We start from the raw sequence: 25,488 nt of genomic DNA, 5'->3' as shown, positions 1-25,488 counted from the left end.
AGGTTTCCCAACATATCGATATCTGAAAGGGAAAGTAAAATTCGCATGACGATATCAACAATAAAATGTGTGTGTGTGTGTGTATGTGTGTGAGTATTTAAATGAGGGCGTGGAGGGAGTTTAAAAGCAAATGCTTTAACCTCCTACAAGATTAATGGCTAGAGGAACTTTGTAAAAAAGCTTTGGGTTGTTCAAAGTCTGCCGTTTTGGGCCCCGAATCAGTAAGGGATATTAAGAACAGGTAGAGGCAGAGAGAGAAGTCGGCAGAACGAAATCTTCCCGAATTCCAGTTTTTGTTTTTTTTTGTCGAATTCCCCTCCTCGAAAAAAGATAATTAACTTCGGCAACAGTCTGAAAGACAGAATATTAACTTGATAATATCTTGAAAGAAATGGCAAAATGCAAGACCATCAGGGGAGGAAGGGAGGGGGGGGAAGAGAGGCTTCACGTACCAGATAGAACCAATTTCTTTCAAATGAGGAGGAAAGCCCTACAGAGAGAAATAAAAGTGAGGAATGGTGAATCCTGTAACACTTGCCAGACCAATGAGCTTCATCAATTAATCACAGCAAAATAATCACCACCTACATTAAAGAATAATACATGAAAAGGACAGGGCCTAGCTTTAACTTATTCAGAAAGGGCTGACTCCCTAATCCCTCTGAGTCTTGACATGTTAACTGGGTAGCAACTAATTAGATGTCAAAAATTCATAAGCACTCTTTAATATTGCATATATCTGCAGCAGACATTTCAATATGAGAGCTGTATACACAGAGAAGTCACTATAGCATTAAAACGCAGCGGGGTGGGATGAATAAAAAGCCAAACAATAAAAACAATGGCCCTTAAAACCCCTAGAGGATGCCTGCTTTGGAACTGTGTGCTTTCTTATTCAGAAAAGGTATCACCTTAATAAGAATTATAGGCGAAAAGGAAAAAAAAAAGAGAGAGAGAGAGAGAGAGAGAGAAAGATTTCAGTGTTCCATGCTGCGTGGACGTAAAGCGGGAGAAGAGACTGACTTATCAAAGGAACTGCCAGGTAAATAGGAATTTACTATGCATGCACAATGAATATTACACAGTGCCGTGACACAGGGCAATAATGAAAGACATGCTATTGTGGGATCCATCGAGGGAATCCCCCCCCCCAACTCTTCCTTCCCTCGTCTCTCTTGAGCAAAGAAGCAGTGATGTTTCTTGGCAGCTGCCTCCTGTTTCAAGCCATTTCACATAATACAGCCCAGAACCTGAAGTTTAGTGTATTAAGTAACCAGGGGTTTTTTTTTGGGGGGGGGGAGAAGGAGACTTCCCTCCCCCCCCCACTTGGCTTGGCGATGTATGCTTTGCCTGTGGACGCGAACGTATATTTCAAATTGGGGATGTCGTCTTTTGGCTTTGTTTTAAATTTAAGTCCACAGAGAGGAGGGGAAAGCCTGAAGACAATAGCAGTGGGACTGAGCTCTCTCAAAAGGTTGCCCGATTTAAAAGAGTGGGTCCTCTTATTAATCCCCTGTTTGAAAAGTCGAATCTTGTAATTGTGTGTGGCTCTCAGGAATGAAAATAGACTCTCCGGTCCATAATACAAAACTGACATTTTCTTTCCTTGCTTGCATAGTGCTGCCGATAAAATACCTTACATATCTACACGTTGCTGATGGCTGGTTAACCTCATTGTACATTGTACATTGACTTTCCCGCTAACTAGTTCTCCATTTGCCAGGCACAAGGATAAATACACCATACTGGTACTAGTTCTTACAGCTGAACCCATCCATGTTTGCTCAGAAGTCGCATCTATCTTCTTCCTTTAGGTTTCCTTCAAACTAAGGAGGTTAAGGATGACAACTTCTGTTTTAATTTCCAAACACTGCTTTGTTTGCAATTTAAAGTTGCCACCGCTAATGCTGGATCCTAAAGATAACGCCTTGCAATTGACCTCCCATACGGAAAGGCTGCGGATAGTGTTTCCATGGAGTAGCAACTTGCAGAGACAATGGAGTCCTAATTGTACAGCGATGGTGCGTGTGTTATAATGAGGTGCACGCACATTAGCTGATTAGTGCCTTCATAGTCAGACATTCTTCCATGTGATGTCAAATCACCAAATGATGTATCACCGGAATGACAATGAGCTCTGATTTAATGATCCCCCGGCTGCATTAGAACCAATGGTCAATCTTCAGTCGGTTAGACGAGGCCATTGATTTGAAATTTGCAGCATTAGCGTGCTACTAAAAAGACCCCTTTTTATGATCAATATTGAAATCAGAAGGAATTGGATGGATGTGTCATTCTGGCCCATCCTCAAACCTCTTTCTTCCAGCCAGAAAGGTGCTTAGGATGTATTCTGTTTCACCTTCCCAGTGGTGCTACCATCAGGAAAGGTATTTACGTTTCTATTTTCTCCTTTCCTTTCTTCCCGTGCTCTGAAAACTTTTAAAATGGCATCTCTTTATAATGGCAGAATAGTCATGCAAGTGTTATGGTATCACGGAAGATTATTAAAGGACACCTTTGGTCACTGCGGTGTTGCAGTTCAGGTGTCGGACTGAAATCTCGGCGACCCAGGTCCAAATTCCCACTTGGCCATGGCCACTGGCTGGGTGACTTTGTGCCAATCACATGCTTTGCTTTTTTATTCTTTATCGGGGGGGGGGGGCGGGTTGTACTTGAGATTTAATGGGGTGTATTGAGGAGTTGTATGGAAGATCAAATGGAGTTTGTATTGGGTTGTATTGAAGGTCAAATGGAGGAGAGGAGAATTATATGAGTTTCTTTGGGTCCTTCCCGAGGAAACAAAAAAGCAGGATATGTATAAATAAACAAACAAATGAGACACCCCTGTTACAATTGTCCATGCATTGCTTTGGTTTAATGGTAGGAGCTGAACTTGATTTTGAACAGAACTCGTAATGGCTTTAAGTTTGAAAACAACATAAGTCATACCCACTTTTCTGTTTCTTGCTCTATTCGTATGATCAAAACTCTGCTGAAAGTCAGTTTAAAAAAGTTTTGTGGTCTTTTTGTTTTTAAAAGAGAGGATAAACACCCCCCCCCCCTTTTGCAGCACACTTTACCAATTATCCAGAAACCCCAATCTTTAGAAATCAAAAGAGCTGGTAATGGACAAGGACAGCAAAGAAGCTCGTTTTAAGGACTTGGTGAATTTGGTGCCTTAAATTGCACTACTGTCGGCCTGCTATGTTTGTGAACATATTTGCACCTGTCTGTCATACCTTGGACAAGAATGGTGCTCATTGGGCATGTGCAAATTCCTGGGTTAAAAATTGTTTTATCTTCCCTCTTTCCTTACTCTTTTCCTCATAGTCTGCCTCCACCATTGGTATCTCTGAAAAGGAAAAACTTCAGTGGTGCCTTCCTAAGAACACTTTCCTGGAAGTAAGTCCTCTGTAGGATTTTGAGCAGACCCACAGAAAGCATCCCTTAAGCCAATGAAAACTTGCAAATCACACTCCCTTTCTTCCCTTCCCTGGTAAATATAACCTAGTGTTCATATTGATGGCAGAATCTCGAGGAAGTTAAATGTTTCCTTGGGACCTCTCCCAAGACTTCTCACCATATACCCCAAATCCTCCCCCATTGTCAGCTTTGAGTTGGAAAATACATGGGGACTTTGGGGATGGAGCTGGGAGTGAACGGGATTTGGGGCAAGGAGGGTCCTCAGTAGAGTATAATGCTATGGAGTCCACCCTCCAAAGCAGCCATTTTCTCCAGGGAAACTGATTTTTTGTTGCCTGGAGATGAGTTGTAAAACCAGGGTGGGACCTTGCATCTCTATCTCCCATATGTGACATCATTTCAGCCAGATCTCAACCATCCAGTCTTAGCCTTGAAATATGAGCAATAACACCAAAGTAACATTAAGTAATGAGAGCTTCAAGAAAACCTGGGCTGAAGGTCTGGGAATCAGGTTCAGATGGGCATGGCTTCCACACAGGCCATACATCCTAGCATCTTCCTTTTCAACAGTAAAGCTTAGCTTCTAACAGATTGTGTTTCCTGGGGTTTTTTTTTAGTATACAATGCTTATGCCACTGTGGCCCATTATGCACGGCTGCCGAAACGGCGATTTCGGATCACATGGAAAATGCGGAGGGGGAAGAAGCGAAGCAAACCACTTATGCACGGGATGGGACGCAACGGCGGCAAAACCCAGAGTAACCGATTATGCACACAGCGACCCTGGCACCGCTTCTGGTTGCGCCCCGGTCACCCGGAAGCTGCGCTTTCTTCCGTGTTTCGCCGACGCGGCTTTTTCAGCGGCATGCACCGAATCTGCGGCCGGTTGCAGCCGGCTCTGTGCGTTATCGGTGATTTTAGTTGCCGCCATTCCACCCTGAATGTGCACTATCGCCCCCGTGCATAATGGGCCTGGGTCAGTGAATGCTGGGTTGTCCTGCCATTCATTTTGCCTCACATAACGCTCATTCTTGGGAATAACACACATATAAAGCATACCCTATATCAGGGGTAGTCAATCTGTGGTCCTCCAGATGTTCATGGACTACAATTCCCATGAGCCCCTGCCGGCATGAACATCTGGAGGACCACAGATTGACTACCCCTACCCTATGTGCCTGGATCGAAGACTAGCCACCTTCCACCTCCTGTCATAAAGAAATAAACTGAGTCGTATTAAATTCACACACAACTTACAGGTATGTATGCAATTATTTTAAAATAACTTTTTGTATGTTTACTTTAAAAGACACCTTCCGTTAGTAAGCTCGGCCGATGCCATCATTCTTCCAGCTGCATTTGCCTAGGCGTGGGAGCACGGCATGGAAGGAAAACAGCTTGTTCCTGCCCAAAGCCCCATTTGGTGTGAGCAAGCTGCTGCAAGGCACGGAATTTCCCACGTAAGGGGCAGGCCACAAAGCCAGGTCCGGCTTAAAAAGGGAAGCTGGATTGGGCAAGCAGCCTCTGGCTCCTTACAGCACCTGTGCCTGCTTCCGCACCCTCCTTTCCCTTTTTTAATTGTGGTGGTTTTTGTGTCTGCTATGGGTTTTTTTTCTTCACTGTCACAGCTGGCCGTTATATTTTGGGCGGACGATTATGGGGGGGGGGGGGGGAGTCGTGCCTGTGTGCTGGGTTCCACCAGGATTGGGGGCCTCCTTAAGAGGCTGGGTACATGCTGGGCAGCAGCATCCCCCCAGGGGTGGGGAATGGCTTCCTGGCAAGGCGGGTGGCTGGGAGTGGCTCTAATAGACGCTGACACCAGTGGGGCTTCTCCTAGGCTTTGCCTTCCTGGGTTTCCAGCAGGCCTGAAGGGTAGTGGGAGCTTGACCAGTGCATCGTTGAGACTCCACAGGCAGGACTGCTGTTGGTATCCCTTCTGTACCATCCTTGGTCCGGGGGGGAGGGGGGGGATGGTTTTGATCTGCTCAGAGTTTGCCTATGCTCAATTACATGACAATAAAAGCTGTGGCCGTTTCTTGCCATAAATACTGTGTCTGTGTTCTCTGTACACCCGATCACTCTCCCCCTGCCCTGCAAATACTGTATTCAGATAATACTTCTAGATATTTTGCTTATATTAACTCTTCCTTGTTTCATCAGTGCAGTTATGGAATTACACTTCCTTCTCCCACACAGATACCCAGTCCCATTCCACGGAGAACCAGCATGGTGTGGTGGCTAAGTGGATTCTAATCTGGAGAACTGGGTTTGAATACCTCACTTTCCCTCCACATGGAGCCTGCTGAGGAACCTGGGGCCAGTCACAGTTCTCTCAGAACTCTATGCCTCTTGTGGGGTAGGGATTGTAAGCCCCTTTGAAACTCCTTGGAGAAAAGTATAAAAGCCAACTCTTCTTCATGTCTCCCTGATCTTTGTTAGTGGCAAGGGAAGGGAAATTTAGCAAATAATGGACTTTCAAAACTATTGGCCAGCAGAAGGTAGTGGATGACATCAGAGTATTCTATGAATGCTCAAACATACACCCCTTTGGCTTGCATCCTGCTTCCCATATGTGAACAGAGACCTGAGAGTTCATGAATCATTTCTTGGGTGTTTGACAGGTTGTTTTTCCTGTATGTCTTCCTTTCTATGTAATACAACACAATCAGCTTTTTTGTACTTGCTCATCTTCACACAGCCCCTGTGAGGTTGCCAGTTCCTTCACAGTGATGCTGCCAGTGATGTCGTGATGTCACTTCTGGTGTGCACCGGAAGTGACATCATCATCCATGCCTGTTGTTCTTGATTGGTCACTGTGTTCTTTTCTACCACCTTCTTAGGCTGTGCAATACTGGCCTCCTGCTTTTGCCTTGGCCCCATCATTTACCACTTGCCATTGACAACTCTATGGGCCATTTCGCACGGCTTCAAAGTAGCAGAATGGTTGCTATTTGGAAACGCTACTAATTTGCCATAACCCACGACATCGTAGACAATCTGCAACAATCCTGAAACCAATCAGCAAAAAGCGCTTCGTTGTGGCGCTTTCAGGGGAATCCAGAAAAGTGGATTCACCCTCCGGATAGCGATACACTCCTGCAACCAATCTGCAACAGTAGCGCTAAAGACCTGTGCGTTACCATTGTTGCTGGTTCTTCAAAGTCCCTCCCCCTGGCTCTCTCCTCCAAACTTCCGGCGAAGCGATCGCCATTTTTTTTTCTCCGAGCGAGCGGGGATAAACGCACCGGCGAGCCTCTTTCTGTTTAGAGGCTTCCCTGGCTTCAGTCCTTCACCTTTAGTCACTAAGCACAAACCACTGAAAAGCCCGTTTGCTGAAATAAAGTCCCTTTATTTTTTACAAATAAATTCAGCCGAAAATCGGGCCCGTGAGAGGGGGGGGGGATTTTTTTTTTTATCACTCGAGGCAGCGTGCAAACGATCATACAATCAAACGACAGCTCACATTAGGCAGCTGGATGGGTCTCTCCGTAGCAACGAATCTACCTAGATTCGTTGCTATGGGTCGTTTTTTTTTTTAAAAACCTTTCTTAAAGGGAAAGGGGCTGTTTGGGAGCATGCTAACGGCTGCCCATTGGCTGCTTGACGGCCAGGGGCGGGACGAGCTTGGCAATAGCGCTTCCTTTCTAGCGATTTCTGCCGAGACCGGAAGCCTGTGGGAAACGCTAAAAAACGCAACTGATTCCACTACAAAGGCAGGTATGCATAACGACGAATTCCACTATTTTAAATGGCGATTTTTCATTCCGCAAACAATTTGCAACAAAGATCCCTGTGCGAAAAGGCCCTATGAGTTTTATCGCCAATTGAAGGTAACCGTATCAGTACATCTGCCAATGTTCTGAAGGCGAGTTTATCTTTCCACAAGTCCATCCTCAATCCAATGGACAAATGAAATCCAGGATCTTGAGTTCAAGTAATTTCTCAAGTGCACAGGGGCCCAATACAATTTAGGATTGTGGTACAGTATCTCTTGGAGACTATATGTCAGAATGTTGTGCTTCTGCCATTTGTTTTGATCCTATTTGATGTGTAGATCTTTTTTTTTTATTTTTATTTATTTATATTTATATACCACCCTCCCCAAAGGCTCAGGACGATTTACAGGAAACAGGAGAAAGATACAGATAATATATGGTAACAATCTGATATGGAGATTCAGAGAATTTATTATATCCAACTTCCTTCCCTTCCTTCTCCCTTTCACACCTTCCCCCTCCCTCCATCTTCCCTGCCTCGGGAATGCAGCACCATTGGCTTTGAGCACCTCAGTATCTGCCTGGTCTGTTCCCTTTGAAGATCTCCTGCCTTTGTCAGATTCTCACAGGAAGGGGTGCAGGTGAAGTAGTTACATGTTGTGCCTGTTCTATTTTGTCTCAGTTCCGGCAAGGTATTTGTTGGGTTAACTTTCTTGCTTTAGAATAAATTCATCTTTTGCATCAAGTCAAAGACTCTGTTTTCTGGGCAACTGTAGAAATGTGACACTTTGCTTCTATGCCTTGTATGTAGACCTTCCGTGATAACTGTTTGGCTACTCTGTAAAACACAGCTGGACCTTAGTATTTCTTCTAGGGCAGAAGTTTATCCCCTAACAGGTTCTTCAGCCCAAATAATACCTCAGCTGTCTCCTGTGTGATTCTGAGGATCCATCTGAATTGGACACTCCCAGCCTTCTTGTGCTCATTGCCCTTGCACTGTTCACAAATATGCATTGCTCACCTCGATGCCTGAGTTATTTTGGATCCTGACCTTGCCAGGGATTTAAGGGTATTTTCAAATCAGCTGCTGAAACACTTTCCATTGGGTAGGGATAGTCTCAAGGTATGAACTGGAGGCATCTGGGAATCTTGGGCAGCAGTAAGAGATTCTGCTTGATAGAAGGATTATCAGACCAAATGCCTGTGGAGGGAGAGGGGCAAGCTGGAGAGATCCAACCAGAAGTCATAACAAGGTAGGTCTAGGTGAACCTAAAAAGTCAACAAAGAGCTGAAGACCACAGTCAAGCAGAGTAGCATGGTAGAGATATCTCAGCGGCCCCCTCCCTGCCCAAATATTAGCATTGCCAGGTAGCCATCCAGAAGCCAGTCCTCTGGTGTACAGGTAATAGACTGCAGAAATAACACAGTTGTCATTCTGGAAGGGCACAATGCCAGACATCACCCCTGCAAAGGAGTGGAAGTCTGTGGGCCAGCCCATTGTGGTCATCCAGTGGTGCAGTTCAGTTAACCATGTTCCTTTACATTCCATCCTTCCTTACATCCCATCCTGTACATCCCATCCTACATCACCTCATCAAACTTCAGTCATCAATCATTCTGCACATTTTGGCTAATGCACTTTTAATGTGCATCAACAGCTGGATTTTCCTGTGTGGAATAGAAACATCTACTCCAGAGTTGGCTAACATGTATGGAATGGGTGGCTACATCTGCAGGTTCATCTCCTGCTCTCCTCATACAGTGGTCATATCCTCAGTCTCTGGGGAACAGGTCTGTGGCCCCACGCCATGAACATAGCATCCCCCCCCCTTCTAAATGGCTTTGTCCTTCCATGTGAAGCATCAATTACAAGATTCTAAATGGAATTTCCAGAAGACCATTTAAATACAGAGTTGAACATTATTACACTGAACTACTTACCTCTAGGGGCCAGGACAGTATAGAGATTCAAAGATCCTGGATGGAAACAAATTCCTAAGCAACTTTAACATCGGTAGACTTTTTGGTGTTGGGAGGGTTGGGGGCGGGGGAGAAACGAATGTTGAGGAAAACCAAGAGGAACAAATGAAATGGGCAGAATGCACCATGAAAAGGACAAATAACAGATGGACAAGCATAATTCAAAAGCACATGCCAACAATTAGAAGGAACAACAGAGTTGGCTAACATATTGGCACTCAAGCAAAATCGATTCAGAAGACCAGCACAATTATGTAAAGTCCCCCTAGAGGGGTGAGAAGACAGGCATTTGGTTGCAATGTGTCGGTAAGTAAGGAGGCGATTTAGCTGGAGAGGAAAAAAAATGCTCAATTTCCATACAATCATAGAATCGTAGAGTTGGAAGTTACCTCCAGGGTCATCTAGTCCAATCCTCTGCACAATGCAGGAACTCACAACTACCTGCCCACCTACAGTAACCTCAATTTCATGCCCCGGTGATCCCCCCATCAAAAATCTTCAGAATCCAGCCTGGCCTGGAGGGAATTCACCTACCATCCCACAGTGGTAATCACAAATTCCGTTGCTTAAAACAAACCTTAAAAAAAAAATCTTTATATTTCTATCCTGCCCTTCCAATACACCTCAGGATTGGTAAAAAAACATCAGCCAACTTGGAGTAGTGGGTTAGAGCAGCGGCTTCTAATCTGTTGTAAGCCACTTTGAGACTCTTTCGGATAGAGAAAAGCGGCATAAGAACTAACTTCTTCTATTGGAAGTTTAGTAATCTCAGGGCTCTCTCAGCCTCACCCACCTCACAGGGTGTCTGTTGTGGGGAGAGGAAAGGGAAGGCAAATGTAAGCCGCTTTGAGACTCCTTCAGGTAGAGAAAAGCGGCATATAAGAACCAACTCTTCTTTTTTAAAAAATGGCGGTCCGTGTTGCAGCACAACTGCAAAGCTACATTGTCAAAGGTGAAATAAAATTTTCTGTAAAGTGTCCAACATTTCTTTTTTGATTTGGCAGGCAAAACACAGCCCCATTTCTGTTTTCTGGAGGCTGGGAAGGGAAGAAGTGATCCAGCAGCTTTCTCCTTATCATACAGGGGGCTGAGCACCATTAGCACAACCATTAGCACAGAATGTCTTTTTGGGCTTCAGTTACCTGTGTAGCTTTCTAACAACTGGGGTAGGCCTGTAGCATTTTCTGGAATTGGGAAATATTCTGGGAAAGAGGGGGGAGGCAGGTCATCTGGCTGTTTTCTCCCAATCATACAGGGGCCCAAGGACCTTGTTTTAAAGCCAATCATTAGCACAAAATGTCTTTTTGGGCTCCAGTTATCATGTTCGGGGTCTCAGAAATCCACTCAGACAGAAATAAAGTGAAAAAGAATTCCAAAAGGGAAGGGGAATGCTATATTGTTCTGTTTCTTTCATGTAAAGAAAGTTGATTTCTATTAAAAAAAATACATCTGTGGTGTGGCATTACTGCATAGTGACATGGAAGTCCTTTTATTCTTTTAAAATAATTTTGGGGCTGGAGGAGAAATGTTCAATCCACGAGAGAACTGCTGCGTTGTGATTGGTGGCTTGCTGTGATTGACTAGCCAAAGAGTGCAGGAAGAAGTTCATGTTGCTTTCTCTTGCAGCCTCATCAGGAGGCAAAAAGCCATGAGGGGACAGAGGGAAAATGCCAAAGGGGTCTCCCCATGAGGAGGGCCGCAAACATGTGATTTACCATCCTGCGTTTGTAGGCAAGAAGCCACTCACATTTTACCCCTCCATGCGGAAATGGCCACTGTTTTAAAATCAAGCAATTTATTAATCTACAATGAGCACCAGCTCACTTCCTTGCTTACTGATACACTGCATGAAAAGGAAGCATGTAAATACTGGCAAAAGTGGGGAAGGACTTCATAAAGCCAGCCCTGAGCACTGAAAACCAGGCTGGATGGTAGCTGCTGGACCAGAACAAGAGTCAGGACCTATATCTGAGATTAGAACCCTAATTCAGAATGTCATGAGTTTCTAGGATACGGCCTATTACTGACTTGTCTAAGACTTTGATCTCTTTGCATTTTCAGCCCCCCCCCCTGATTATTCAATAAGTAAGGGTTCAATATATATTAAGCTATTAAGATCCAGAAGAGAATCAAATGGCCACCCTAGATGTTAATGTCCACAGGTCTGACTTGTGGGATGCTAAGAACAATTTCCAGGTGAATTTGGCTGTTTAAAAATGGCACAAGGGCCCGATCCTCATCTTTTGACAATAAGAAACCTGACATGACATAAGCATTCTGCAAGCACATATCCTTCTGCCTGTGGAAATATCCTGTGGGACCTAAGCCTTCCATTCATATTCCTTTCTTCATTCCAAGATAAATATCCTCATTAACCATTGTTCTTCCCTTTTGCACATGAAATTGCCTTTGACCATTGGTCTGTCAAGGTTAGTATGATCTACCGTGTCTGGTAGCATCTCTCTAGTGTCTCTGGTAGGCATTAACTATGTGAAATCATTCACTGGAGAACTAGTTATGTTTGCTCACCTGTCATTTCTTGCTTGCCAATCAGGTAGCCAATCATTTAGTGAGAAATTCAGATGACACTAAGAAAATTAGATGTGTCTAATTGTATAAGAACCTTTACTTTCCACAGGTACCATTTCCATATCCATTTTTGAAGGAACATTGTTTACTTTAAAAAAATCTCATCAAGATTTTTTTTTGTTGAGACTTACTATTTGGATGTCACTATGTGCCATTAATGAGCCTCTTGTGGTGCAGAGTGGTAAGACAGCCGTCTGAAAGCTTTGCCCATGAGGCTGGGAGTTCAGTCCCAGCAGCCGGCTCAAGGTTGACTCAGCCTTCCATCCTTCCGAGGTCGGTAAAATGAGTACCCAGCTTGCTGGGGGGTAAACGGTCATGACTGGGGAAGGCACTGGCAAACCACCCCTAATGAGTCTGCCATGAAAACGCTGGAGGGCCTCACCCCAAGGGTCAGACATGACTCGGTGCTTGCACAGGGGATACCTTTACCTTTTATGTGCCATTAGTGTCTCTGCATGACTCAAACCGATTATGTTGTTTCTCGCATAACTTCATGAATAGATGCAACTGACCTCACAGGTGCAGGAAGCAGTCAGGGTCGAGTCCTTTAAAGAATGCATTAAAAATGCACATGAGCAAAGAAGAGATAAACAGCATGCAATTCTTTGCATTACATCATTCACTGGATATACAGGGAACAGAATCCAGGGGCCATTCTACACACGCTAGATAATGTGCTTTCAGTGCACTTTTAAAGTAGATTTTCCTGTTCTGCACAGGAAAATCCAGCTGCAAAAGCACACTCAAAGTGCCTTATCCAGTGTGTGCGGAATGGGCCCAGGACAGTCTGCACAGGAAGCATGTGGCTTATTGTTAAACTACAGTCCAGCTGTGTTGCATCTCCAGAATCAATATGGAGCACAGCATCATTTTGGAAGCAAAGAAAAAAAAAACAGCTTTAGATTGTGTATAAATGGATTAATGTTTTCAGCAAGCATCTATACAAACAACAGCATTATGCTTTCCTTCCCCCTCCACTTGTCGGGATATCCGAGTGTTATTCAAGACGAAGGCTGCATGCAGCAAGTGTGTAATAATGTGGTCCCTAAAAGATCTGCTCAGTTTTGGTTGTCGTTGCTGCCGTTGCAAATGCCACAGATTTCCTGCCGACCCTGTCGACAACCACGAGGAGCTAATTTGCTAGCTCAATGACTCATCATCAGTTCAATTTACATGGAGCTGACAAAGGTCAGCCATGTAAAGAAAGTATTTGGTTTCGATACTTAGATCAAGGAGCTGCGATACTTTTGACGATTCCATGATTGATTTCATGCAAATTTGCTTAATTACATAACAAAACTGAACAGGGCAAGATGCCCCCGTCACTCGCTGTCAGTCGCACCAGAGAGAGCTCTCCTGTCACTTGAATAAAATCAGCCCCGACCGGGTTCGGCCACAGACGGTAAAAACAGAACTTTGCAGAAGCAGTCACACATTGTGTGCTGCCAGGCAGGCTGAGAGATACTCCTTCTGGCTGTCAAGGAGAGGTTTGGGCCTCAGCTGTGCCACCAAGGGTCATCTCCTTTCGCCTGGTTGCCGTGAGGAGGAGATGAAGAGCGGGAAAGCTGGACTTTGGGCTTCCCCTTCCATCTCATTGCTCTCCTCGTTGCTCAACCCAGGGTCCCTCGACAGGAAGGGGCTGTGAGGAAAGGCTGTACGGAATGCAGTCCATGATTTCCCTGAAGAGTTAGTGTTGGGTGAACAGTTGCAACCCAAGGGAATGACAATTGATGCAGAAGGGCAAGGTATGAGCACACAATGGCTTGCCAAGGAGAAAACTCCAATGGGGAATGTATTACCATGCAAGCACAAGAGCATAAGAGGAGCCATGTTATCTCTGGCGAATCAGGGCTGGTTTATCCATGTAGCACATGTTACAGACCCTGTGTTTCTTGGAGCCCTGCATGGTGCCTTCCCCCATGGATCAGGTCCATAGTCTCTCTCCTAACCCCTCTCCCTCCATCCACAGTCTGACTTCTCCCACCACAGTTGTACTCTACTAGGGCACCATGAATCTTTAAACCACTCCTGGTACCAATGACCTCTGTTCCATATATTTTTTATCCAAAGCAAAAAAAGGTATGCTTGGCCTTGCAGACTTAATCTGACATTGCAACTTCTTCTCTCTCTCTTCCACAATACTAGAATTTGAGGGCATTCTCTGAAGTGGGGAATAGATTCAGAATAGAGTCTTTAACTCAACAAGTAATTATATTGAATTCACCGCCAGTGGACATTAGTAGCAGCCATGAGCAGAGGTAATTTGAAAGGGAACCTGACAGATTCATGGAGGAAAGGGCTATCAATGGTTACTAGCCATGATAATGTAAGGGAGCATCCATATTCAGAAGTGGTGTATCTCTGTATGCCAGTGTTATAAGGCAACATCAAGAGAAGGCCTTGGCCTCTATGCCCTCCAGAATAATTGGATGGCCATTGTGTAAAACAAGATGTTGGACTACACTGACCACTGGTCTTGCTTCTGTTCTTTATAGGTGACCCTCTTCGAAACTGTGCTAAGAGTTCAAGGAAAAACTGCATGGCTTCAATCAAGACAGTCACAGACCAGGACCTTTTCTGCACACAATAGATAATGCACTTTCAGTGTACTTTAGAAGTAGATTTTGAAAGTGCATTATCCTATGTGTGTGAAATGAGCTCAGGTATGAAGATTAGGGACTCCAGCTGTTATTTGTATTCAGTGTCTGGTATTGAGAAGAATACATCTGAACATGAATGTTCTACCCCTCTATCATGATGTACAGTTTCTGTTGTCAGAATCTGTTCTCCGTGCTTCTGTCTTACCATTATTTCATGCCATCTCTACAACATGTGCCTACACAATGTTGAAGTTCAGTGACCTCTCTAAGACCAACAAAATTTTATTCAAGGTACTAGCTACAAAGCCCGTTCCTAAGAACGGGCCTTGTAAGGGTCCCCTCCCTTGGCCCCTGGCCAGGCAGCTTAAGGTGGCTTTGGGTGGCAGCTTGTAGCCAGATCAAGTGGGGTGGATGGGGGCTGGGCAGCTAATTAGCAGGGCCGGGACATAGCTCCTTAGCAGGCAGTGAGCAGGCCGGAAGACCCTTGTCAGCAGGCCCTGCTTAGCAGGCCAAGAGGGCCTCGTTAGCAAGCCTTCCACCATTACCCTTTGCCCAGGGCCCTCTCCCCTTACCTGCTGCTGGCTCCAGGCACTGAGGCATCTGTGAGCAAAGAGGCTAGAGTCCAGGAACGGAGGGTGGAAGCTGCAGGGACAGGGCAAAGCTGGCTGCACCCTGATTGGCCCTATTCCAACTTGGACAGCCGGACACGTCCCACCCCCTAGGTTGTTTCACAAATATATAGAGGAACAACAATGGATAAGGATAAGTATGTGTGCAAGAAGTGTGCATGCACATGAAAGCTCATCTGTTCCATATAATGTATTTCTGGTAAGGCCTTGGAGGAGGAGTGTGTCTCATGGCTTAAGTGCCACTCAGCACTTAACATCCACTCAGAGGTGGGACTGCTGCTTGCCTGTTTGTCTAGAAGCCAGCCAATCACTTTCTGTCCCCCCACCCCTGACCACCCCTTCGTCCTTCCACTTCCCTCCTAGGCTCAGAGGCTGCAGATCCCTGCTGTGTGAAAGCTGCCCCTGCGGGTGAATTCCCTGCCCAGGGGCCTCCAGACTACAGCCTTTCCAGGTCCTGGGGGGAGGGACAGGCCATCCACAGAGTTCTTCCACCCCACCCACCCCAATCTAGTGCCTGTTGTATTCATGAATGTGACAGCCTTGGCCCCTAGTACCTTGAATGAAACTCTGGTGGTCTTAAACGGACTGCTGGATTCCGACTTTGTTCTGCTGCTTGCGACCAACACGGTGACCAATCTCAATCTATAAACATGAGCCTTGGTCAAGTTAAATATTCTGCAAATAAACAGTATGTGTGGCCTTGCTTTTTAATTTCTTTTTCCTTCAGATTATGCAAAGACGGGAATTCAGGATGGGGTGAATAGAAAAGGGTAGCGAGTTGGAGAATGACATATGATGAAATTGCCTCAATGGTTGGGTAAAATTGGTCAGTTTTTTTTTCCAAGGGGGGGGAATTCTTTGAGGAGGCTGATGCTTGGGGTTGAGGTGCTCCCCCCGCCTTGTACTCTTTGGTGTTCATTTACTTCATTCATACCTCACTTTTCTTCCCAATGGGGACCAAAAATAATTTATAACATCCTCCTGTCCTCCTTCTTATCATTATAATAATCTTATGAAGTAGGTTAGGCTGCGGGCACCTGACTAGTCTAAGGCCACCCTGCAGGTTTCTATGTCAAAGTCTCCCAAATCCCGATCTAATGCTGCAACCACCATATCATGCCATTCTTGAGCATACCAGTTCTCTCTCGCCCTTACCACTTTTCCTTCTGAAAAGCAGATATTATCATCAGAAACCTGACGGTCAGACTACCCCTCCATCTTGCAGGTGGCTTGCTCCCTTAATACGCCACCTGCTTCCATCTGGCCTCATATGTGGCTTCTAACCTGAGCAGCAAAATGCCTCAGGGAGCATTACCTAAATCAAAAGACTGTTTATAAGTCATCATGTAAGGGGGAGGCTCAGGGTTTTCATAGCTACCAAGCAGTTAAGAGACCTCCATGCAATGCTGAGTCTGAGGGGCTGCTTGTATGGTAAGAAGTGGTTGTGTAACAGGCAGGAGCCAATGTAACGATGGTTTTGCTAACATCCTTTGCTATGTATTCACCCAGGAAGTTTTACTCTGGATTTGTATATTTTCTCACAGAAACACTTGATGATTTTGTGACACGAGTCAATTAAAAGTAGGTGGAAGTTTGTTAGCTTTATTCAAGGAAATATTATACGTGTAAAGACTTACTAATATTTTGAAATCATTTGTTTTAGATAAAAACCACCGAGGAAGAAGGAAGAAGGGAGAGCCAGCTTGGTGTAGAGATTAGGAGTGCGGACATCTAATCTGGCAAGCCGGGTTCGATTCCCTGCTCCTCCTCCACATGCAGCCATTCGGGTGACCTTGGGCTCCCTGTTCTGACAGAGCTGTTCTGACCGAGCAGTGATATCAGGGCTCTCTCAGCCTCACCCACCTCACAGGGTGTCTGTTGTGGGGAGAGGAAAGGGAAGACGACTGTAAGCCTCTCTGAGCCTCCTTTGGATAAAGAAAAGTGACATATAAGAATCAACTCTTCTTCTTCTTCTTTGAAAATGGGCTATTGATAAAAATTGCTTATCCAGAACCTGGTTTTGTTTGATTTATGTTTTCATGCCTATAACCATGACATCACAGAAGATAATATCTACTGAATATTAACTATTGACGTTATTCATTTTTTCAATAAATTGGAACAATTCTAAACAAAAACAGATTACCTTTTTGATCGCCAACCGGTCAATTTTTTTCTATTCAGGAAGCATTACCAGCAGGGTATGGTCAAGGTCTTTCCCCTGTCAGTTGCAATTCACATCTGGGTTTCAGTGCTATACTATACTACATTTATTTATATATATATATATATATATATATATATATATATATATATATATATATATATATATATATATATATATATAATTTAATCTCTAAACCACCTCTTCTTCCAAGTAGGCTCGTGGTGGTTTACAACAGGAATTGACATATTTAAACAATTTCAATAAAAACATGACAAAAACAATATGAAAGCTTTTCTGACTTTGCCATATCCACTCTCACTCTTGTCCAACTGGTGATTCTCTGATTCTAAGTATTGAAATAGGGGGAAAGAATATGAAGAGGCAAGGCGGGAGCCCCATACTTGTTTCTGAATCATCCTGGCCTCAACCATAGGGAAGAGTGTGGTTTTATAGGCCCCGTGGAAAAGAAAAACATGGACAATCACGTGTGCTAGAACGGACTTCCCTGGGTAGAGCTGGGTAAATCAGGTTGGGGGAACGCTAGGCGGGAGAAACCAAGCCAAGGGGAGATATGAATGACTTTGAAATCACAGTCTGGTGAGATAGGCCATAAGAAACTGGTCCAAAAGTCTCCCATCAGAGCTTCATGGCAGAATGAGAATTTGAATCATATTTATAATATAATAATATATATAATATATGATTGATTCTTGATGTCATCCATTCAGTCATGTCCAACCTTTGGCGATTTTATAGGAAAGTTTCTGCCATGCGTCTCTGTCAGTGACCTTCTTTTGGTTGGTCCATGGTAATCCCTGTGTCGGCTTTGATCTTGTCGAGCTAGCGGATAATTTGGCGACCATGCTTCCTTTTGCCTTTGAGCATGCCTAGCGTTAATGATTTTTCTGATGAGTTTGATCACATGATCTGTCCAAAGTAAGTGAGCTTTGGCCGTAATATCTTCCCTTCCAATGACATAGTTGGTTTGCTCCTCTCTAAAACTGTCTTGTTGGTAACTTTGGTTGCCCATGGTATTCACAGCATTCGTCTCCAACATCATAATTTGAAAGCATATATTTTCCTCCTGTCTCCTTTCTTTAGGGTCTTTCTTCATATACTATCTTTAACCGCTCCTCGCAGAGCGGATAAAATAAAGGAGTAAGGGCTCCGTCGGCGGGCCTTCTCCGGGATGAGGAAGGGTGCCGATAGGCCCCTTCCCCCGGACTGACAATCGGAGAGCCCAATCGGCAGGCGCAAAGTGCCTGCCGATTCGGCCCTCCAATTGTCAGTCCGGCGGCAAGGGACCAATTGGTCCCTTGCCACTGGACTAATGAATCAGGAGGCGCAAAACGCCTCCCGATCCTCCCCCCCTCCGCGTTCGCCCAAAGCCAGCCAGCCGCCCCCATTGCCTGCCTCACCTCGGACATAGCCAGTCGCCGCGTCAGAGCACCCAGCGACAGCGACAGCGGGGCTCTCGGCTGCTGCGCCCGCCAACAAGACGCATTGCCGGTGCCCCGCGAACCCTGGAGCGCCCGCCGGGGCACATGCCAGCGGTGGCGCTGGCACCGCCGTCCACTCAGAGAATGCCTCTGCAGCTCTGGGAGTGGCAGCGCCAGCCACCACCTGCGCATGCTCCAGCGCCACCACTGCCACCCGCCCGCCGGCCCGTCCGTCCGCTCCCACCGCACCTCGCCCGCTCCCCCACGTTGCCAGGAGTGGCCGGTGGCAATGCATCAGGCACTGGCCACGGCGCAGCCGGCGCCCGCGGCCGCAGCAACAGAGGAAACGCTGGCAGAAGAAGAGCTGCGCAACTCGACGGAGGTAGCCAGTGAGCCGGTAGGGGGGAGCCGGGAGCTGCCGCCACCTCACAGGACACCCTACTGCCAGCCTCGGGTGCGGGTGTGGGGTGTGGACACACCGGAGACGCCCTACCCAACTCACCAGGCCCGCTAGCGCCCGCTGCATTTACCCTGCAGCGGGCTTAATTTCTAGTATATTATAATATATTTATATTTATTATATTTATAACCCAAAGTTTTAATGCCAATGACTCTATAAGGGAGCAGACATGTTGGTGATGGTTCTGCGGCACATAATCTGGCCCTCATACTTTGCCTAATGCTCTACGTATTTATCCATGTGTGTTTGTATATGTATAAAATACGGATTGCTTTATTTTTCCTTCTCAAGAGGACCTTACATATGACGGGTGAAAGATGACTGAAGATATCTGCTCTGGGGGGTTGGAAAGTTCTGTAATTCTATTGGCCACATTATTTTCTCCAGAATCCAAACTAGTATGGAAGGGGGGAATATGTACAAAGGACAATAGCATTTATTTCTCATCTCTAACTTAGGTCTTTCCTTTGAATCCATGCAAATTGTGCGGAACTTTTGACCTGTCATTTTTTCCCCCTTCTGTTTAGTTCATTGTGTTTAGCAACAAAGAAAATTGTACTGGGCTCTCTGCAGGAAAAAGAAGGGGGGTACTTTCTTTTTCCCTGACAAAAGAAGCAAGCCTCTTTTGTTGTAAAATATATATATATAGATAGAGGGAGAAAGCACAACTTCAGAAAAAAGACATTTCTGAATAAACAGCAGATGGCTGAATGTTTCAGTGTGGAAAGAGTTAAGTCCTGTTGCGAATGTCAGACATACCTATAGTCATTCCTTTTTGAATAAAGTGACAAATTCCCATTCTTGGTCACTGGAGCACAAAATTAGCCCAGTGCTGCAGTGAAAGGTCAACATGGAAAGAAATAAACAAGAGGTGAGAGGTCATGACCTGGGTATGGAACAATAGAAATGGCTAAATAAAAAGCTAATTCTACTGTATATTGTATTTTCTTTTCTGCTTCCCCAGTAGAATATTCACAGAACAAAAAAAAGTGACTTGCATAGCATGAAGGGGAGGCTTTCAGACAACTTTGTGTATGTGGGCCTTGCTAAGACAAATTTCAGGCAGCATTCAGTTTTAACAACCAACCATAGTTATTGCACTCATCAGGTTCAGGTACACTCAAGCCCCTAAATTACCTCCTCTTCAACTCTCTCTTCTTCCCTCTCATGTAGCTTGACAATTAAAGTCACCCATGTTTGTGGCAAGCCAGAGTTTGTCATTATGCCACAAAGAGTAGATGGATCTAGACCAGTGGTCCCCAACCTTTTTATCACTGGGGACTGGTCAACGCTTGACAATTTTACTGAAGCCCGGACGGGGGTAGTCTTTTACCGAGGGATGTCGCCACTGCCTGAGTCCCTGCTCCACTTGCTTTCCTGCCGTCCACTGGGGGGGGGGGTGCTGCCAGCAGCAGCTGCGCAGTGCCACGCCGAAGGGGAGCCCCAGCCATGGCGGCCACCGGAGAGCACCAAAGGTGAGCCGGCGGCAGAGTGGCAGGGCAGCCCCCGAGGCAACAGCCAGGAAGGAGGACGAGGAGGAGTTGTGGACCGGTACCAACTGATCAGCGCACCGGCATCGGTCCCCGGACCGGGGGTTGGGGACCACTGATCTAGACTAAATTCTCTGCTGACAGGAGGCACTTCTGTTTGTGGAACAGGATTTTCTTACATCTCCCCTCCCACAGTAGCCCATTGATGTCCCCAAAATGCTGCTCCTGAGGGACAAGGTACCCCCAGGAACAACATGAGGAGGCAAAAAATGGAGCCCGTGTGGGGTAGTGGTTAAGAGCGGCGGGTTCTAATCTGGAGATTTAGATTTGATTCCCTGCTCCCCCACATGCAGCCAGCTGGGCTCTCTGGTGCACTGAAAAGCTGTTCTGACTGAGCAGTAATATCAGGGCTCTCTCAGCCTCACCTACCACCTCACAGGGAGAGGAAAGGCCGGGCTGGCAGCAGCATGGCAGCAGGAATAATCCCCACTTATGCATGATGTTGCTGCCAGCATGACCCCCTCACGGCCCTAGCCTGCATTAGGACCTCCAATGGCCCAAGATTAACATTCCCACTTTTGCCGCGTTTGCCATCAGAGGCCAGGCTGGGCTGGATCTCCCTGCCTACAGTGTCCTCACAGGGGACACAGCTGCCCACTTGGAATGATCTTGCATTACCAATAAATCAGCCCAATCCCCAGACAAGGACCCCATGGAATACACGCACCTGCTCAGGTAACTTTTTAGTCTGCAGACAAAAAAAATAAAGAAAATAAAAATGGCTATTACACAAGAACAGAACTTCTTGGCATCGTGCTCTGCTCAAGAGGATTGCATTGATCTCAAAGTTCTCAGAATGCCTGAGTCTAGGGCCCATTATGAACATGTAGTCTAGGGCCCATTATGAACATGCGCTTTTAGTGTGCTTTGGTAGCTGTATTTCCCTGTGCATAATGGGCCCAGGTTGGCACTGCACTGAGAAAATCAGTGGGTGCAAGTAAGACAGATTGGACATTCTTAGCCTCACTCAACCAGGTTTCTGGAACAAGCCTCCGTGGCATTTGTTTTACTCAGCACTGACTTGTCCTTTGGCAACAGAATTTATACACATAATGGTACAGTGCCATAGATATTGGGGCAGCACTGCTTGAAAGATAAACCCTCTCACAAAGGCCGTGGAAGGCATATCCAGTTCCTGCCCTCAGTTGCCTTCCTCAAGTCACACCTTGTTGACTCTTCCATGATGGCCAGAATGCCCAGTCTTTCACCTTGGATCTCAGGGATCTCTTTGGATCTCAGGGATCCCACAGTTTTATGGCTCATCTCCGGGTGACAGAGAAGGGGCTTGCTCAAACAATTCAAAATGGCGGGTGCCATCAAACCCCAACCGAAAGCATGCCTGCATTGGCCAGCCCCGATTCATGCCCTGCTAGCTCCTGACTCAAAAAGTGAGAACCAGATTTCTGAGGATTTCCTTGCTGAAGGGCAACTACGGTCTTTGCTGGAAAAGGGGGATTTAAATGCGGAAATTGATAAAAAACATGACTTTACGCCAATGGAAATCCAAAGCAAAACCTTTGTGCGGCAATAGTTTCATAGTTTGTGCGGCAATAGTTTCATACCTTATGATGGCGGTTGCTGCCATGTTTTTAAAAATCCCTCAGATAATTGAATATTCAGTGACCATCAGATGCCTTGCTAAACAAAGGGGTACCTCTGGCACCCCCATTTTCTCCAAACTGCGATCAGCAGGAAAGGTGGCAGCAGGGGCCATGATGCCCATGGAAACTACTTTTGAGACTGCTGATTTGAACTGGCTCATGATTTTGTGCCCCTCTGCTTCTGATTCCCCCATGATTGAAATATAGGGCATTGTGTTGCTTGGTTCTTGTTTTTATTTATGAAAGACTGGGCAGGTTACCATGAGGGTAGAAAGACTTTGAAAAAACTATAAATATTATGCAGCAATAAATGAAATCGAATCTCCATGGGACAAAGACTTTTGTTGTTCGTGTTGTTGTTCGTGGGGGGAAAAATCAACATTATTATTAATGGTATGTATTATCAGCACTAATTGCCAACTGCATTGATTGTCTCAAATGGAAAGCGTTGATGCACCAGTCCCTACAGTTAACACAGATAAAGGTATCAATTATCCATTAGCAAATTGCTGCTAATAAATTTAAGGGAGGGGATGAGAGTGCCTCGTGGAGAGCAGCAGACAACTGAGCAACGTTTTGTAAATTTTATCAGATTTGTTGAGTATATTTTACTGCCTTCAGCATCTCTAAGAATGACCGTTTGACTCCCCGCTTCTAATCTGGTGAACTGGGTTTGATTCCCCGCTCCCCCACATGCAGCCGGCTGGGTGAACTTGGGCTCGCCACGGCACTGATAAACCTGTTCTGACCGAGCAGTGATATCAGGGCTCTCGCAGCCTCCCATCCCTCACAAGATGTCTGTTGTGGAGAGAGGAAAGGGAAGGCGACTGTAAGCTGCTTTGAGACTCCTTTTGGTAGAGAAAAGTGGCATATAAGAACCAATTCTTTTTCTTCTTCTAATCTGGCAAGCTGGGTTTAATTCCCCGCTCCTCTACATGCAGCCGGCTGGCTGCCCTTGGGCTCCTCCCAACCCTGATAGTGCTGTGCTGACTGAGCAGTAATACCAGGGCTCTCTCAGCCCCACCTAACTTACAAGGTGTTAGTAGTGGGGTGAAGAAGGTAAGCTGTTTTGAGACTCCTTCAGGCTGTGAAAGGTGGGATGTAAAAACCAAGGGGCTTTCCGCACCGGGATCCTTGTAGCAAATTGTTTGCTGAACGAAAAATCGCCTTTTAAAATAGTGGAATGCATACCTGCCTTTGTAGTGGAATCCAGTTGCGTTTATATCGTTTCCCACAGGCTTCCGGTCTCGGCAGAAATCGCTAGAAAGGAAGCGCTATTGCCGAGCTCGTCCCGCCCCTGGCCATCAAGCAGCTAATGGGCGGCTGTTAGCATGCTCCCAAACAGCCCCTTTCCCTTTAAGAAAGGTTTTTTAAAAAAAAAACACACACACACACGTTGCAACGAATATGCGTTGCTTCGTTGCAATGGAGAGACCCATCCAGCTGGCAGGTGTGTTTGAGCTGCCATTTCATCGTTGCCACGCTCCCCCCGAGTGAAAAAAAAATCCCCCCCCCTCACGGGCGCGATTTTCGGCCAAAAACAGTGTGAAAAATCAAGGGAAAATAAATCAGCAAACGGGCTTCTCTGTTGTTTGTGCTTAGTGACTGTAAAGAGCTCTGGGGAGGGACTGCAGCCGGGGAAGCCTCACTGGCTAAACGGAGGCTCGCCGGTGCGTTGATCTCCGCTCGCTCGGAGAAAAAAAAATGGCGATCGCTTCGCCGGAAGATCAGAGGAGAGAGCCAGGGGGAGGAACTTTGCAGAAACCACAACAATGGTAATGCACAGAACTTTCCCGCTAGTGTTGCAGATTGGTTGCAGGAGTGTAGCGCTTTCCGGAGGGTGAATCCACTTTGGGGGATTTCCCTGAAAGCGCTACAAGGAAGCGCTTTTTGCGGATCGGTTTCAGGTGTGTGGCAGATTGTCAACGATGTTGTGCATAACAGCAAATCAGTAGCGTTTTCAATTGGCAACCATTGTGCAATTTTGAAGGAGTGCGGAAAGCCCCCAACTCTTCTTCTAACCAAACCATGGTTATCTCCCCTATCCCCCATCTACACACCCAACCCAAGACACGACTGCGTGTTCCATGTAATTCAGTGGTTCCTTGGGGGTGGGGGTATCTTTAGGGCTATTCTTTCACAAAGTACTTTCCTCGGGGCAGAGTTTCAAGAGGACTAGTAGCAGGGAAGGGAGTGGTAACAGGTTCCCTCATGCCATTTTCCACTTGGAAAATTTCAGCCAAAGCTGCTTTTACTTCTTCTTGTGGTGAGAGCCAGTTTGGTGTAATGGTTAATGGTTATGGTGGCCTCTAATCTGGAGAGCCAGGTTTGATTCCTTCCTCCCTCCTCCACATACAGCCAACTGGGTAACCTTGGGCTGGTTACAGAGCTGTTCTCACAGACCAGTTCTGTCAGAGCTCTCTCAGTCCCACCAACGTCACATAGTAGGGAAGGTAATTGTAGGCCGCTTTGAGACTTCTTTGTGGAGTGAAAAACGGTGTATAAATCGGATTCAATTACACGTCCCCAATTATTTCCCCGTGATGGGCGTCAAAGCAACAGATGATGGCTTTGGGTGGGGAACTGCCTATGACTCACCCCCCACCCTACAAACTCGCCTTCCATGCTGCATTTTAGTCCATGTAAACAGCACTCATATTCTCCGATCAAGTTGAGCCAGGAGGGGGAAAAATGCATTAACACAATGGTGTGTACGCATGCACACCCACCCACATTGATTGCGGTTGTTCCTAGCACAGTGCCCCCGACTGGGCGGCATGCATTCACCGCATACCAACACGCTTGATGAAAACTAGTCCGCGGCAATATCCCCATCTATGTATATTTGCTAACACAATCTTTTTTTTTCTTTTCTTTTTTGCAATTCACTGGTAATGCAAAACAATATGTTAAAAATAGCATGAATTACAATTATTTTGTATGATTCAGTAACCACAAATAAGCCATTATTCTGAGCGAAATGAATCAGCCAGCCTCTGGCAAGACATTCCAAGCAGCAGAGCAGCAGGTAAAATCCATCCTGGCTGAAATTAATACATATGTTTTCCCCGAGTAATGAAGCACAGCTGACATAAAAATAAGGTAGTTGCTGAACTTAATCCTGTTGCCTAAAACTACAACCACGGGAGGTAGTGGGGGTAAGGCGGGGGCCATTGGCCGAGACCGGGTGCCCGGAAGGGGTCTGCCTCCCCCTACGCTGAGCCCGGACGTTCCCACTGTGAGTGGACCCGTCTACCGTGTTCTAACCAACTTCTGTTGAAATCCAGGAGGGGCATTTCTGGGCTTTCTTTGGCAGCTGAGCTGGCAGGAAAAA

At 46.0% G+C, this 25,488-nt stretch overlaps 2 long non-coding RNA genes across 5 annotated transcripts in view; one reads left to right on the top strand and one right to left on the bottom strand.

Moving 5' to 3' along the window:
* LOC143830727 (uncharacterized) overlaps positions 1-17,052 on the top strand; it is a 46,584-nt gene extending 29,532 nt beyond the window's left edge. For all 4 annotated transcript variants that reach the window (XR_013228584.1, XR_013228582.1, XR_013228585.1 and 1 more), the window contains 3 exons: positions 14,204-14,371; positions 16,482-16,518; positions 16,601-17,052. This is a non-coding gene — a long non-coding RNA (uncharacterized LOC143830727). The remainder of the gene's footprint in view (positions 1-14,203; positions 14,372-16,481; positions 16,519-16,600) is intronic.
* Positions 1-25,488, bottom strand: part of LOC143830728 (uncharacterized) — a 95,189-nt gene that overhangs the window by 7,645 nt on the left and 62,056 nt on the right. Inside the window, exon 2 of the long non-coding RNA XR_013228586.1 lies at positions 12,138-12,253. This is a non-coding gene — a long non-coding RNA (uncharacterized LOC143830728). The remainder of the gene's footprint in view (positions 1-12,137; positions 12,254-25,488) is intronic.

This window comes from Paroedura picta, chromosome 2 (genome assembly GCF_049243985.1).
Source record: "Paroedura picta isolate Pp20150507F chromosome 2, Ppicta_v3.0, whole genome shotgun sequence".
In the NCBI taxonomy this organism is placed as follows: domain Eukaryota; kingdom Metazoa; phylum Chordata; class Lepidosauria; order Squamata; family Gekkonidae; genus Paroedura; species Paroedura picta.
Note: the sequence above shows the minus strand (reverse complement) of the source record. Positions and strands in the feature narration are given on the sequence as shown.